This window comes from Physeter macrocephalus, chromosome 8 (assembly GCF_002837175.3).
Source record: "Physeter macrocephalus isolate SW-GA chromosome 8, ASM283717v5, whole genome shotgun sequence".
Classification (NCBI taxonomy): domain Eukaryota; kingdom Metazoa; phylum Chordata; class Mammalia; order Artiodactyla; family Physeteridae; genus Physeter; species Physeter macrocephalus.
Genome location: NC_041221.1, coordinates 56,615,894 through 56,631,818, shown reverse-complemented (window position 1 = coordinate 56,631,818; position 15,925 = coordinate 56,615,894). Strand labels below are relative to the sequence as shown.

Genomic DNA, 15,925 nt, shown 5'->3' with positions numbered 1-15,925 from the left:
TATGAACAGACCAATCACAAGCACTGAAATTGAAACTGTGATTAAAAATCTTCCAACAAACAACAAAAGTCCAGGAACAGATGGCTTCACAGGTGAATTCTATCAAACATTTAGAGAAGAGCTAATACCTATCCTTCTCAAACTCTTCCAAAAAATTGCAGAGGAAGGAACACTCCCAAACTCATTCTATGAGGCCACCATCACCCTGATACCAAAACCAGACAAAGAACTACAACAAAAGAAAATTACAGACCAATATCACTGATGAATATAGATGCAAAAATCCTCAACAAAATACTAGCAAACAGAATCCAACAACACATTAAAAGGATCATACACCATGATCAAGTGGGATTTATCCCAGGGATGCAAGGATTCTTCAATATATGCAAATCAATCAATGTGATACACCATATTAACAAATTGAAGAATAAAAACCATATGATCATCTCAATAGATGCAGAAAAAGCTTTTGACAAAATTCAACACCCATTTATGATAAAAACTCTCCAGTAAGTGGGCATAGAGGGAACCTACCTCAACATAATAAAGGCCATATATGACAAACCCACAGCAAGTATCTTCTCAATGGTGAAAAACTGAAAGCATTTCGTCTAAGATCAGGAACAAGACAAGGATGTCCACTCTTGCCAGTATAATTCAACATAGTTTTGGAAGTCCTAGGCATGGAAATCAGAGAAGAAAAATAAATAAAAGGAATACAAATTGGAAAAGAAGAAATAAAACGGTCACTGTTTGCAGATGACATGATACTATACATAGAGAATCCTAAAGGTGCTACAGGAAAACTATTAGAGCTAATCAATGAATTTGGTAAAGTTGTAAGATAGAAAATTAATGCACAGAAATCTCTTGCATTCCTATACACTAATGATGAAAAATCTGAAAGAGAAATTAAGGAAATACTCCCATTTACCACTGCAAGAAAAAGAATAAAATACCTAGGAATAAACCTACCTAGGGAGACAAAACACCTGTATGCAGAAAACTATAAGACACTGATGAAACAAGTTAAAGATGATTCCAACAGATGGAGAGATAAACCATGTTCTTGGATTGGAAGAATCAATATTGTGAAAATGACTATACTACCCAAAGCAATCTACAGATTCAGTGCAATCCCTATCAAATTACCAATGGCATTTTCTACAGAACTAGAACAAAAAAATCTTAAATTTGCATGGAGACACAAAAGACCCCGGTCAACTAATCTATGAGAAAGGAGGCAAAGATATACAATGGAGAAAAGACAGTCTCTTCAATAAGTGGTGCTGGGAAAACTGGACAGCTACATGTAAAAGAATTAAATTAGAACACTCCCTAACACCATACACAAAAATAAACTCAAAATGGATTAGAGACCTAAACGTAAGCCTGGACACTCTAAAACTCTTAGAGCAAAACATAGGAAGAACAGTCTTTAATATAAATCGCAGCAAGATCTTTTTTGATCCACCTCTTAGAGTAATGGAAATAAAAACAAAAATAAACAAATGGGACCTAATGAAACTTAAAAGCTTTTGCAAAGCAAAGGAAACCATAAACAAGACGAAAAGACAACCTTCAAAGTGAGAGAAGATATTTGCAAATGAATCAACGGACAAAGGATTAATCTCCAAAATATATAAACAGCTCATGCAGCTCAATATTAAAGAAACAAACAACCCAATCAAAAAATGGGCAGAAGACCTAAACAGACATTTCTCCAAAGAGGACATAGCCAAGAAGCCCATGAAAAGCTGCTCAACGTCACTAATTATTAGAGAAATGCAAATCAAAACTACAGTGAGATATCACCTCACACCAGTTAGAATGGGCATCATCAGAAAATGTACAAAGAAGAAATGCTGGAGAGGGTGTGGAGAAAAGGGAACCCTCTTGCACTGTTGGTGGCAATGTAAATTGATACAGCCACTATGGAGAACACTATAGAGGTTCGTTAAAAAACTAAAAATAGAATTACATATGACCCAGCAATTCCACTACTGGGCATATACCCAGAGAAAACCATGATTCAAAAAGACACATCCACCCCAATGTTCATTGCAGCACTATTTACAATAGCCAGGTCATGGTAGCAACCTAAATGTCCATCGACAGATGAATGGTTAAAGAAGTGGTACATATATACAATGGAATATTACTCAGCCATAAAAAAGAACGAAACTGGGTCATTTATAGAGACGTGGATGGACCTAGAGACTGTCATACAGAGTGAAGTAAGTCAGAAAGAGAACAACAAATATCGTATAGTAACACATATATGTGGAACCTAGAAAAATGGTACACATGAACTGGTTTGCAGGGCAGATATTGAGACACAGATGTAGAGAACAAACATATGGACACCAAGGGGGGAAAGCGGCCGAGGGGCGGGTGGTGGTGTGATGAATTGGGCAATTGGGATTGACATGTATACACTGATGTGGATAAAATTGATGACTAATAAGAACTTGTATAAAAAAGAGGGAAGAGATATGGGAACGTATGTATATGTATAACTGATTCACTTTGTTGTAAAGCAGAAACTAACACACCATTGTAAAGCAATTATACTCCAATAAAGATGTTAAAAAAAATAAAATAAAATACCTCCCAAAATAAATAAATAAATAAATAAGTTAATAAATTAAAAAAATAAGATTCAAAAAATAAAAATAAAGGGCTTTGCCTAGTGTCTGGGAACTAATTAAGTACTCGAAAAAGTAGCTATAATAATTTCTGTACTTTCTATGAGCCACAGTTCACTTTTCAGTCCTTCTTTCAACTTCCCTGGATAAGCATAGTTGTGGTATGCATTTATTCACATATATTTACTTTTAGTAAATGCCTTTACAAAGCTTGCCCAGAGACTGTCCTGTCAAGTAGTCTGATCTAAATAGATAAGCATTTTAGAAAAGTTTATGAAATAAAAGTTTTGACAAAAAAACCCACCTACCTATTCCATAGATTTGCACTCTTATGTAAATGAAATGCAGATATTTAGGATAACTAGTTTTTGGTTTTTTTAAAATATGGTCTTGTAAAAGTATATTAGAATGAAGGCAATATTGACTAAAGTTAGACAAAGGAAAGTTAGTATGCTTTTATTTTTTTATTCTTGTAGCTATCAAATCAGGGTAAATAAGTTTTTTTTTTAATGTGGAGGACTTTTCAAAACACACAGGAACCTTCATGAATGTTTATTATATATAGCTTCTTTTATTATAGTTTTTTTTCAGCTTTATTGAGGTATGATTGACAAATAAAAAGCATACATGTTTAGATTATACAACGGGATTTTTTTAAGGTGTACAACAGTGATGATTTAATACACGTATACCCTGTGAAATAATTACCACAATCAAGCTAATTAACACATTCATCACCTCACATAGTTACCATTTGTGAATGTGTGTGTGGTGAAAACATTTAAGATTTACTCTCAGCAAATTTCGTGTATACACTGCAGCATTATTAACTATTACCACACTGTGCATTAGATCCCAGAATTTATTCATATTATAACTGAAAGCTATAGCTTCTTATAATGACATCATTATTTCTTACATGCTTTTTGTTTCTTGTTTTGCCTTGCAAACATTTCTGTCCCTATAAACCATACATATTTAATAGACTATCAGACAGTTTTATAGTATCACAGTGGTTTATTCATGAACATTACACCAATTATTAGAGAAAGCTAAATTTTCCCAAGTGGCATTATATTTCACCTTTGTTTTAAGATGAGCTACATTTAATTCCAGAAATATCTGTTTTCCTTTTTAACTTTGATATTTATCAGGGATATATAGATGTGTTCATCTATATTTATTATTTATAAGCTTTAAGTATATAATAATGCCTATTGTTAATAATGCCTATTGCTTATAAGCTTTAAGTATATAATAATGTGTATTTCAATAATAAAACTCCATGAACGCAAATGCAGATATTTAGATAGGTATATTTTATTCAGTCAATTCATAAAGACATTCTTATATTTTAATGAAAATTCAGAATGAATAACTTTTAGAACAAAAAAGAAAATTACATAATATATAAACTTTCACAGTGTCTTAGGACATGTGATTTATTATGAAGATAATAGACCTTCATTATTCACCAGTTTTCTTAAGCAGTGGTAAAATATTTCAGAAATGCAACTGTATTCTACATGCTATTATTTAAAATGAAAAGAAACAAAAAAAGAAGGCCATCACTGGGATGGGTGAGGAAAAGACCATTTCTAAACATTGAATCTCACATGTCATAAGTCTGCTAAGGCTAGGAACAGTCACTGTAAAGTTGCCGCACTGGAAATTATATCCCACTAGACCCAGAAATTTATGTGAGTACAGCTTAGTACAGCGCAAGTGCTATTATAATATTATAGTGGAAAATCGACTACCTTTTTGTTGCCCAAGGCTTTTGTAAGTACTTAAACCTTTGAACAGAGTGACAGTTAAACCCCTTAAGGAAACTAGAATTGATAGTAAAATAGCTGATGGCCAGGGATCACTTCCCCCACTCTTGGCCTTTGACTCTCACCTTCCCATTATGCTAACCCCTTGAGCCCTGGAGCATAATTGAAGAGAAATGGAGCATATTCCCACACACTGGGGTGAGGTGGCAGGCTTTGGAAACCCTGTGCAGAAAGTTACAGGCTTATGTTCTGCTTTCACTTTGCCACTGACACCAAACAAGTCCTAGTCCAAACTTGGAATCTGCCCAGAGAAAAGACGTATAATGCTATTCAGTATGACAAATATCACTCTTATTCTGCATTCTTTTCGTTATGCAGGAAATATTTCCCACATAAGAAATGATTTAGAAAGTTAAAAATACTGATCATTTGCTCCTCTGTTAAATGTTGGCATAAAAATACCATTAAATGCTGTGATGACACATTGTAGATATATGTATGTCAGAAGAATCAGCTGATGGTCTTGCCTCTGTTCTTCTATGCTTTAGCCTGGAATTCAAAGTCACTTCCACCCACAGCTCATTGCCTTGACCTAGTCTTGTGACCTTGCTTAAGTGCAGATTGTTTGAGAAATGCCTGTCAAGGGAGGAGAACTGGATTGCATTAAAGTAGGCAGTATTAAATGACATCATGGATAAGAGAGGCATCCCCAAAGAGTGTGCAAAAGATACTATCCTCCCAAGATCCAGAGCCACTCCCAAAGATAGCCAAAAGTAAGAAAGAGAATTCCCCTGAGAGCTGGCAACAGTCCCTAGGGCCCTAGCTGCAAATGGTGTGAAACCCACGTTTCTGTGTAACCATATGTTTGTGTCCCCAGCCAGAGCTGAGCTGCCTGAATATGCAAGAACTTACAACTTGCCTGCCCTGGCAGACAGAAAGCCACAGAAGTTCTCAGGGCATACAACGAGACAAATAAGGCAATAACCATTCCTCCTCATGGTCTCTTCAGAGTCGAAAAGCAATTCAGATGGAGGATTGAGACTGTGAGTACTCAGGTAAAGGATAGAGGGGAGTAGTAGGAATCATGTCAATCTTATAGTTTTTGTTTTGGGTACCTTTTGCATCTTTAATTTTTCATTAGCTTTTTGCAATGAATCTTTCATTGAATCTATTTTGTAATCTTGAAGCCTTTTAGAGGCTTCTGCATACCAGTTAAAGTAAGGTATCCCATTCTGTTTGTTTGACTGGGAACCCTCACGTTTAGCCTATCTGCCACTGGAGAGGGCAAAATGGATTTGGTCACCTCAAAACCCCATACAGAGACAATTGCCACTATTTGACTCGTCTTGTAGCAGTCTGGAAAGTCTCATTTTCTGGGATTGTCCTTATCTGACCAGACTCAGAATTCCCTCAGTAAGAAATATATGCCCAGGGAATTTGGTGAAAATAATCAGTGACGATTGTTAATATCTCTGCTGCCTGGGGCAGTGATACCAGTCGCCCCTGTATCACTAGCTCAGAATTCCTCTGCTTCACCCTCTCTAGGAAGTAAACTTTCAGACTTTGAGTAGGTAAAGACAATCTCACAGCTGCATGGGATTGAAAATCTGAGCTATTACCTGCTCTTTAAATAGATATACAACAAATGCTCATATGTCAGCCTCACCTTCAACCCCACTCTGCTACCCATTCGTAAGTTTCTGGGGTGGTTCTGGAGTACAAAAGGGTTACTTCTGGGCTCCCCATATTGCTTGCTTAGGGATCAGATCTTTTAAATCTGTCACAACCCATTTATAGACTTTTCCAACTTCTAATATTTTTTGTTGATATCTTCTTTTATCGTCTCTTGAGAGTTTATGTCTAAAAAAAAAAATCCCATCACTAACTTTTTAGTGGCATTTAACAAGAATTAGATTTACTTTCTGAGAAGGATTTTCCAATAGTGAACAGCTATAATTCAACTTAAAAAAATGGCAAGTGCTTTTAAAATTATCTGGAAATGCTTCCTTTTTTCTGATTTTTTTTCTCTGATTGCTTTCTTCCCCATAGAGCTTATTATTCTTTTTGTATACATTATCCTTTTACATCTCTTTGAGGATATCAGTTGAAAATATTTTTAATTGTTTCCTTCTTGCATTAAATCTGTTTCTTCTGGTGTCAGCAGTTTTTGTTGCTAATTTCTTTCATTGTCTTTTTTTTCTCATGTGATTTGTAAATTTGTTGTCTTTTTTTTTCCTTTAAAAAGTTCTTTCCTTTACATTTATTTATTTTTCTTATTTTTAATCTAAAAGAAAATAATGTAGGAGGGCTTTGCTAATTAGCCTTAGTAGCAGTTGGGAGATCTGTTTACTAAAAATACCATTCTTCCAAAGAGGAGGTAGAATCTATGACATGGTTGGTTACTGTTGATGATAAAACAGAGGCAGTCTAGTTCAAAATAAGGAAGACTTCACTCTGGGGTTAGAGTACCTAAGAGTTTCCCACTCCTAATTGGATATGTCTTTCCTTTTGTTCCCCTGGGTACATTGTAGAAGTCTAAAGTTGTCTTAGGCTCTACTCTGTCTCTCTCATCAGCCACTTATCCAAAGAGATCCCTGCTTCCTATTTCCCAATAAGAATAAATACTGCAGTCAATTTATCTGTCAGCAGAAGAGGAAGAGTATCCAACCTAGCTCTTCTCTAAACACTTCTCTAATTAACCACCATCATTGATGCCTGACAACCAATTTTTTGCACCATGCTTGCCAACCCAAGATGTGGATATTTTCTAGATCAGTCCAGGGTAGAACCTGCTTATGGAGAAATCTTTTGCCAAGCATAGTCTCTAATGTTTCCTTTATTCTATGTTGCTCTGAAATATAAGTGGAGTAACTTTCCATCATTCAGAAATATGTAAAAATTTCTGGTCTGCTGATTTAAAAAAATAATTTTACTGTCATTTGGATAAGATATTGGGAGGTAAGTGCAGCAAACTTATATCCTCAAACCTCTGTTATGAACCAGGAATTATCACCTCTTTTTTTGTTTTGCAAATACTACTCACCCTTTATGGCTCACATGACATTTCTGTGAAGTGTTCCCTCTCCAAGTTTAATTAGTAGTTCTATCTTTGTCGTAGCAAAACTTGGTTTATATTCCATTAAATCACTTGCCACTTGGCCTAGTGATTTATCTCTATTTATCTTTCTTGCTTACTCACTTGAGAGTTTTTGAAGTTAGAGACTATGCTATATTCATTTCTAAATACTTCAATGCTTAATACCACAGCTAGGATAATATCTATGAAGTGAGTCCATGACAAAAGAATATTCAAAATCCCAGGCCTTAAACTTCTGCTTTATACAGTCAGGGCCCATATAAATAATTTTTTTGATCTCTAGAAATTATGTGTACCTTATTCAGCATACAGATATCTGTAAAGCTATTTATTTACTAATTCTAGCAGAGTGCAGTATATGTGTGTGTGTGTGAGTGTGTGTGCATGCTTTTACTTTTAAAATATATCTGCAATGTGGAAATTTAAACTTCTAATTGGACAGTGTAAATGTGATATTATTACTGCTTCACACCCACCAATCAACTTTTTAAAAGACATTTCAGCAAAATTATAGTAAAGCATTAAAATACTGGATTTTCACAATGTAGAAAATAACTCTGACCTTTTCCTTATTTATGTATATCTTCTCTAGGCTTTGAACCTATTTTATGCTTGTTTATTAATATTTTTATCATGGAAATGGGATTCAAATTCTAAAGATGATTAAATTTGTGATAAATTAAGTACACTTCTAGTCCTATGCTCAAAAATGTTAATACCAGTTCTACATGTTGTTGTTGCATGTGAACACACCTGTTATCTAAGCTGTGTGATTTATTCAGTTGAGGAGACTTCTTGTAAATAAATAACATGGAAAGTTTTCATCTTCTTACTTATAAAGAGTTTATAACAACCTTGTTCCAAATTTTAATTATATAGTATATTAAATCACTTTCCCCAGTCCCTCATTTGATAGTATATTTAAAGTAGAATAACTTTAGATAAATGAATTGTATAATTTATTATTAGGTTGGTGAAGAAAATTAAAACTTTATCTACAAAAGTTTAATACATTCTGTAAATAGTGTTGGTATTACAAACAACTTCAGCTTTCAGACTTATGTGTACATCTGAACTTTCCTCTCCAAAGCTCTTGATAGACTTTCTGAGAGTTTCTAAATTGTACAGAATTTGATGTGTATTCGAGTGACCCTCCAATCCCAGAGTTGTAGATAATTGAAATGTGTCTACTGAATGGTAGCTTATATACTGATCATCTTCCCATCAACTCTTAGAACCTGTCTTGGACAAGAGCTAGGATGAAAATCAGGGCCTGGGCATATAATCTGAAAGGACAGTTGGTGCTGTGCTCAGAGCCCAAATCAAAATCTAATGACTCTTTCCATATAGAACCTATATGAGAAGACTGGTTAATATTATAAGGCAGGTCTTGTCAATGGGATAATATTTACAGCATATTTTTCAGTAAAGGTTTTGTTTTTGGCTTTATCACACCTCTCCTGATTTATCATCCCATCTACAAATAAGGTGAAAACTCAGATTTGAAGCTTTTGTAATTTCACATGCATTTGTTAAACTCTTTGTGTATGTAGGAACAAACTGTAACTATCTAGGCCCTGCACCTTTTACACTCAGTGATCACCTCCTTTATTTCTAAGCAAATCAAGGAAAGTATAGGACTGGATAAAACGTGTTCTCTTAGTCACTAAGAAACTGTTGTTTCACCCACATTTTTCTGGATTATCTCAATTTTAGGAAGTTAGTGAATCTGAATGTTCAATGGCTATCAGTTCCAAGGAAGAATGGAGAAGTTAGAGGAAATATTTTCTCTTCAACATTTGTAGGATGTATCATTTTGCATATTTGTAATGATCATTTTTATTCTAGTTTTTTAGTTTGAGTAATATTAGAGGAGACCTACGGGGCAAAATCTGTTAGGGAATGTTATTTGAAAATGAATGGAAGTTCTCTCTGAATCCTGAGTTGCTTCAAATTCATAATCATGCATTTGTACTTTAAAAAATATATCTATACCTATCAAAATGTTACTCAGCCTTCAAGTCCCATCTCAGATATCACCTTTGTGTCACCTTCATGTTACCTAAAGGTAGTTCATTAGTCCCTCTACCCTGCTCTCAGAGTATTACAAAGAAATCTCTGCTATATAATATGCCAAGAATTGCTGAGAAAATCTTGAAGACTAACAAACCTTGAATTCCTATACTTGACACCAGCAGACATCAAAAGCTGTTACAAAGTTATAGTGATTAAGACAGTGAGGTATTGATCTAAGGTTAAATGAATAGACAAATGGAACAATTATGGAGTGTAGAAACACACCCACAGAATTGGGCATCTAGTTTATGCCAAAGGTGACACTGCAGGGCAAAGGAGAAAGAATAGTATTTTCAACAAATGGTATTTGCTGATTTACTATCCACAATAAGTAAATGAAACCTGACCTTAAACTATATTCAAAATCCATTCCAGATATAAATTTAAAAAATTTTTAAATAAAGCTTTTAGAAGAGAAATAAAATATCTTCATGACATAGGGGATAGACAAATATTTATTAAATAAAACTCAAAGAATGCTAACGATAAAGGAAGTCTTGAAAAATCAAACTATCATAAAATTAAGAATTTCTTAATTAATAATTTATCATCACAAGGCACCATTAAGAGAGTGAAAAAGCAAGTTACTGAGTTTAAGGGTGTATCTAAAGTACATATTTGATGGAAAACTCATATCCACAAAATATAAGGAACTCCTAAAAATCAGTAGGAATAAGGCCAGAGAAGAAAGTAGGAAAAAACATGGGCGAAGGACTTGAACAGGTATTATAAAAGGCGCTAAGCAGATGACCCATTAACATATGAAAAAGTGTTCAACCTCATCAATCACCTGGAAAATGCAAATTAAAACCTCAGTTAAGATGCCACTGTATACCAGAATGCCTAAAATGGAAATGATCAATAATAACAATTACTGAGGATCTGAAGTTAGTGGAACTCCCATAAACTATTGGTGGGATTGTAAATTGATACAATCACTTTGGAAAAGTGTTTGGCAATATTTACTAAAGCTAAACATATGTGGACTTTGCAATCTAGCAAATCTACTTTTAGATGTATATCCAATATATATAATAATGTTCTCAAAAGACACAAGCAAAAATGTTCATAGCCTTATAATCATAATAACCCCCAAATTGAAACAACCCAAATTTCTGTCTATAGTAAAATGTATAAATAAACTATGGTGTATTCATTTAATGAAATACTATACAGCAGTAAGAATGACTGAATTACAACTACACACAAGAACGTGATGAATCTTAAAAACAAGATGTTAAATAAAGTCAGAAACATATATGATTTCAGTTACAAAAAGTTTAAAATGAGGTGAAATCAACCTAGGTTGTGAAAAGTCAGAATAGGATTCACCCTTGAAGGTACAGTGAGTGAAAGGAAACATGAGAGGTGCGTCTGGTTTTGGTAGTGATCCATTTGGTGTTCCCAGTGCTGATTATATGAGTAGGTTCACTTTGTAAAAGTTAATTGAGCTATACATATGAGTTTCATATTTTTTATATGTACTTAATACTTAATTTCAAAAAATTACTTTAAAATATCTGCTGCTAAACATCAGACCTCTGTCTCCAGATCAAGCTCCATGATTTGTCCTTATACATCCAGGATCTAGTACAGTGTCTGGTACATAGAATGTTCTTAATAAATATTGTTCAATTTAGAATAAAAGCATTACTGATTGCTCAAGCAGTGTTATTACATGAATTCAAGTCCATTAGAAAAGAGTAATTCCTCAACTCGTGATGAATAAATGGGTCAGGCCACCTCATAACTTTATGGAGCTGGAAATTGTTATCGAAGTTCCCATTCTCAGCAATTCTGAATCAAAGAGGGCTTCAACCAGTCTTTTTGTAGATAAAAATCTGCCTAAAATCTTTAAGTCGACCAAAATCTAGCACTAATCTAGTAAGTAAACTCAGGGCACACACAGTGTACACTCAGTGAAAAAGTGACTGATTAATTACTATTTGATGATTAGGACAGTTTTCCCTCAGAATAAAATAATAATTTTATGAAGACATACTATGCCATAAGGAAGCAATTTTTGCCATAAAGAAATCAAAGACAGCATGACTGTTCCAGGAAACATTTGTCAGCAATTGTATTAAACATATTTCACATTAAGTAGCTAATAATGATTAGTTATTGGTGTTTTTCATATCAATAGTTAATAGTGCGTTCTTGGTCGCCATTAATAGTGTTTCATTTTTCTATTAAAATTAATAATTAGCTACTAATAAGTAATAGAGGTTAATTGATTATTATTTGATGATAAATATGACAAAGCCACACTCAATGGACTCCAGTGTCCATGCTATACAATATTCATTATTAAGGCAGTGGGGACTTCCCATTTAAGACCTCTCTTGGAGACCATGTCATTCAAGAAACCACCTCCATCTAGATGGAAAACAGAAGAGTACATCAAGAAAATGGTAGTGTCCAGTATTCTCAAACATAACCCAAGTAACTGAGTGCTCAGAACATCAGAAATTAGACATCCAGTACAAACCCAAGAAACTCCGCCCACACCAAGATAGGTGCACGGACTGCATTTAAATGTTAGGACTGACTCAAAGACACCAGTGGCCCATGCTGGGACCAGGAGGACTCTTGCCTTAACTCCTTCACATGGTGGGCTCCATGAGCACCTTTTGACTTTTACTACCTTCTTTTCTATGGCTGCTGTCCTCCATGCATTATACCCTCTCTTTTAAACACTCATTCTTCCCACTAAAACCCTACCTTCCATCATGAACTCCTGTAATCAATCTGATGCCCGAAGACAGGGAACCCAAGCTCTCACAGAAAAGGAGTTAAATTGTGGCAGCCTCCTGTATGGATTGGTGCGGGAATCAAGGTATATAATGTTTATCCCATTTCATTTGTTCACATATTTCCCTTTGGGTAGATCATGATATTTCCTGTGGCACCATGCACATGAACTTGTAAGAGACAGCCTTCTCCTGCCTCATCCCCCGCCTGCCTCTGGTCCCCTGTGCTTTTCTCTGCACTTCTCCCCCTACACCAAACAAAGAACAGGATTTGGTAAATCACTCTGTGCCAAGTCAGATTTGGGTTTTTATGCCAAGCCTTGAAAGACGGATGTGTTGGAAGTTTATATGCCAGTGGCAATAGGAATTGATTGTAGGCAGCAGCCAATAACAAAAAAAAAAAAAGAAAGAAAGAAAGAAAGGAAAAAGACTAAGTAGCAATAGTATTGAGGAATGTTGAAATGCTGACCACCCACAGACTTTTCAGCTCTGCTGGAAATAGCAAAATCAGCAGAAATTTTGTTTGTAAATGAAGGCACCTTCTACGTACTTATATCTCACCAGCTATATTTCACCTTTTGTCCTTAGTTTACAGACTGTGAAGCAATGGATACTGATTTACTGTTGCTCTAAGAATCTGCAATCACTTCATAAACATGATACCTGCTAATCTATACAATATGTAAAATCACAGGACATTTACTTACACCAACACATCTTTTTCAGTCTTCCAATAGCAACATTAATCATTGTTTCGTCCTTAAATTATTCACCATGACCATTTGTTCATTGCTGTGCTTGTTTGTATTTTAAATTAGCTTAAATAATTGTCAGCACTTTAACTTGATTTGTAAGCATCCCATCCCCCGATTTTGACATGAATCAGTAAATATTGGTTATATAAAAAGATAATATGAGTAGCCCAAATATAGCTTTGATGCCAGCATACCTCCCATTACTAACTTCTCCTGACAGTTATGTTAGTAATAATTTAAGCCAATCAAGGAAGAGTTTCAATCCTAACTGTAAAGCTCCATCCATACCTCTTCTTTTATATTTCTTCAATTAAATATTCCATTTCCCCAACTTAGCAAACAGCAATCAAAAGAACAACCAAAAAAACTAAATGAAATTTAAAACGAAGTAACACACACATGTGCACACACTCACTCAGGCAGGCATGCACACACACCATTTTAGAAATAGACAATAAAAACACATTGGGATTTTCCTATATTCTTGCTTTTGCCAATTCTTATTTGTTTAACAATTATACAATATGTCCTGAAATTACCAAATTTAGTCTGCAGGATCTTATGTGACTGCATGATCGTTCATTGATAGCAGTGAATTTAAACAGGAATCAGTAAGTACAAAAAAGTAATAAATAAGAGTGTGGTCAATTTGTTATGTTCATGTCAGGACTTTTCTACAATTTTTAATGCAGTATAAAATTTGCTACTGCCACAGTAGAATTGCCAGGGCCTCACTAGAAAACAACATACATGCATAGCTAAAGACATTTATTTAATAAAGTAATTTGGAATTTTCATTAGATTCTGGCTTCTGTGGGAACAAATGTATGCAGTGAGGTCATTCTGTCTAGACAAAGTCTATTTAATTTTCTTATCCCAAATCAAACAAATTACTTATCTATAGATCTAGGCTTACTCTACAATATCCAGTATGGTTAGTTGCACCTGGATGTTTTGACTCCTACAGTTTAGCTTCATTTATACCTCATATCCAGGGGGGCCTTCTAGCCCAAAGGTTATGCAGAAGTTTTACTTACTTCTAATAATGTAATATTTGGCAATCGGTTGATGATTTTTTTTGTCATCTGTGTTGAAATATCTTGTCCCTTCACTTTTTTTTTTTTTTTTTTGCGGTACGCGGGCCTCTCACTGTTGTGGCCTCTCCCTTTGCGGAGCACAGGCTCCGGACGCGCAGGCTCAGCGGCCATGGCTCACGAGCCCAGCCGCTCCGCGGCATGTGGGATCTTTGCAGACCGGGGCACGAACCCTCGTCCCCTGCATCGGCAGGCGGATTCTCAACCACTGCGCCACCAGGGAAGCCCTCTTGTCACTTTTGAATAGTAATAACTGAAGTGAAATTTATGCAATTTTCAAATAAGATGGGGGTTTGAATGGTGATACATGTTTATAATTACAAAATATTAATTCAATTAATAAGTATTTTGATTTAGGCATCTAAATATGGAATAATTGTGAGTAGGGTTGCAAAAATACCTAAAAGGAAATGAAGATTACTAATTATGATTCCATATATTACATATTTTATTGATTAAAATTTAGGTACATAAAATAAATTAGTATACTAAAATGCACTAATCCCGGCTAACATCTGAAACTGTTGACCCTAGCTCCTGATGTGTTATATCGTAGCCAAGAATTTTCTAATTTTCTCTTTAGATGGAATGATTATAGCAAGGCTTTTACCCACATGCGAAACTGCTGTCAGTAATATGTACACTGTAGTGGAAGAATTTAATTTTAAGAATCAGGTTTTCTAAAACTCCATGTTTTTATATGCTCGAAAACAAGTTTTTCTCAAGAAAAAAATAGTTCTTCTTTATCATGAGGATTTTGGCCACATGTTTGTTTTGTCTTGTCCTAAGTCCACTAAATTGTTTTGTTTGTTTTGTTTTGCATTCCATGTGTTGGTGTTATATTCTAGGATGCTGAAATATTCGTTTTTTCCTACCTAGAATTATTACATGCAGTAATTTTGTCATGTTTGTTGTGTCCTATTTTCAAGGTGCATCCCTCCAAAGGGGCTCATGCTGCCAAAGAACATAACCAGATTTCAACTTTCTTATGACTTTTGATACACACTGTACTTGATGTTTTGTTGGTCCATCTCAGCAAAAGCACATGCATATATTTAATTTTGTTGATTTTGTTTTGTTCAGTTTGGTGTCAGATATAATTTACAGTTAGTATTGAAGTTTAATATTTGAGATCATACATTTTTATTGGTAGTTTTTCTGGTGAAAGAAGGGAAGGGTGATGAATAGTAGGATCACACCTAAGCTTTGTCTGAACTTATCTAATTTTTGAAATCTCTACAGGCTCATCAGAGATTTGGGTACTACCTTTGAATGATAGTAATGTAACCAGCAAGTTTCAATATTATTGCCAAAATGGGTATCAATGTATTAGAAACTAAGATATACTCAGTGCTTCTCCTTAATTATGCTAGACTAAAAACTTTTCTAATGTTTTTCTAATTAAATTTTTTACTTTTTTATTTTACACTAGAAATTAACACTTAAGTTATTATGACTATTCGTAAGGCTACATGAAACCCCAAATATTGATTATAAGATTACTCTTTTAGCTTGTGCAGTTATCATCTAATCTAGATTTGTTGTATTCAAAACAATTATACTTTTATTCAGTATGTTGTTAAATAATCCTCTGCTAAATAACATTTTTGCATCTATAAAATTAAAATAAATCTCCAATTTTTTAATAACAGGGCATTTGATAATTGAGTCCTGGCTCTTTGTTTCCTAAGCAACGTGGCAGTGGTAGGAAACAGACAATAGTA

At 34.5% G+C, this 15,925-nt stretch overlaps 1 long non-coding RNA gene across 3 annotated transcripts in view; it reads left to right on the top strand.

Annotated features, from left to right (window-relative positions):
• The window catches only part of LOC114486711 (uncharacterized), a 236,783-nt gene that overhangs the window by 180,816 nt on the left and 40,042 nt on the right, over positions 1 to 15,925 (top strand). For 2 of the 3 annotated variants that reach the window (XR_008618051.1, XR_008618054.1), the window contains one exon: positions 5,304 to 5,481. The exons of the other annotated variant lie outside the window; for it this stretch is intronic. This is a non-coding gene — a long non-coding RNA (uncharacterized lncRNA). The remainder of the gene's footprint in view (positions 1 to 5,303; positions 5,482 to 15,925) is intronic. 3 annotated transcript variants of the gene reach the window in all.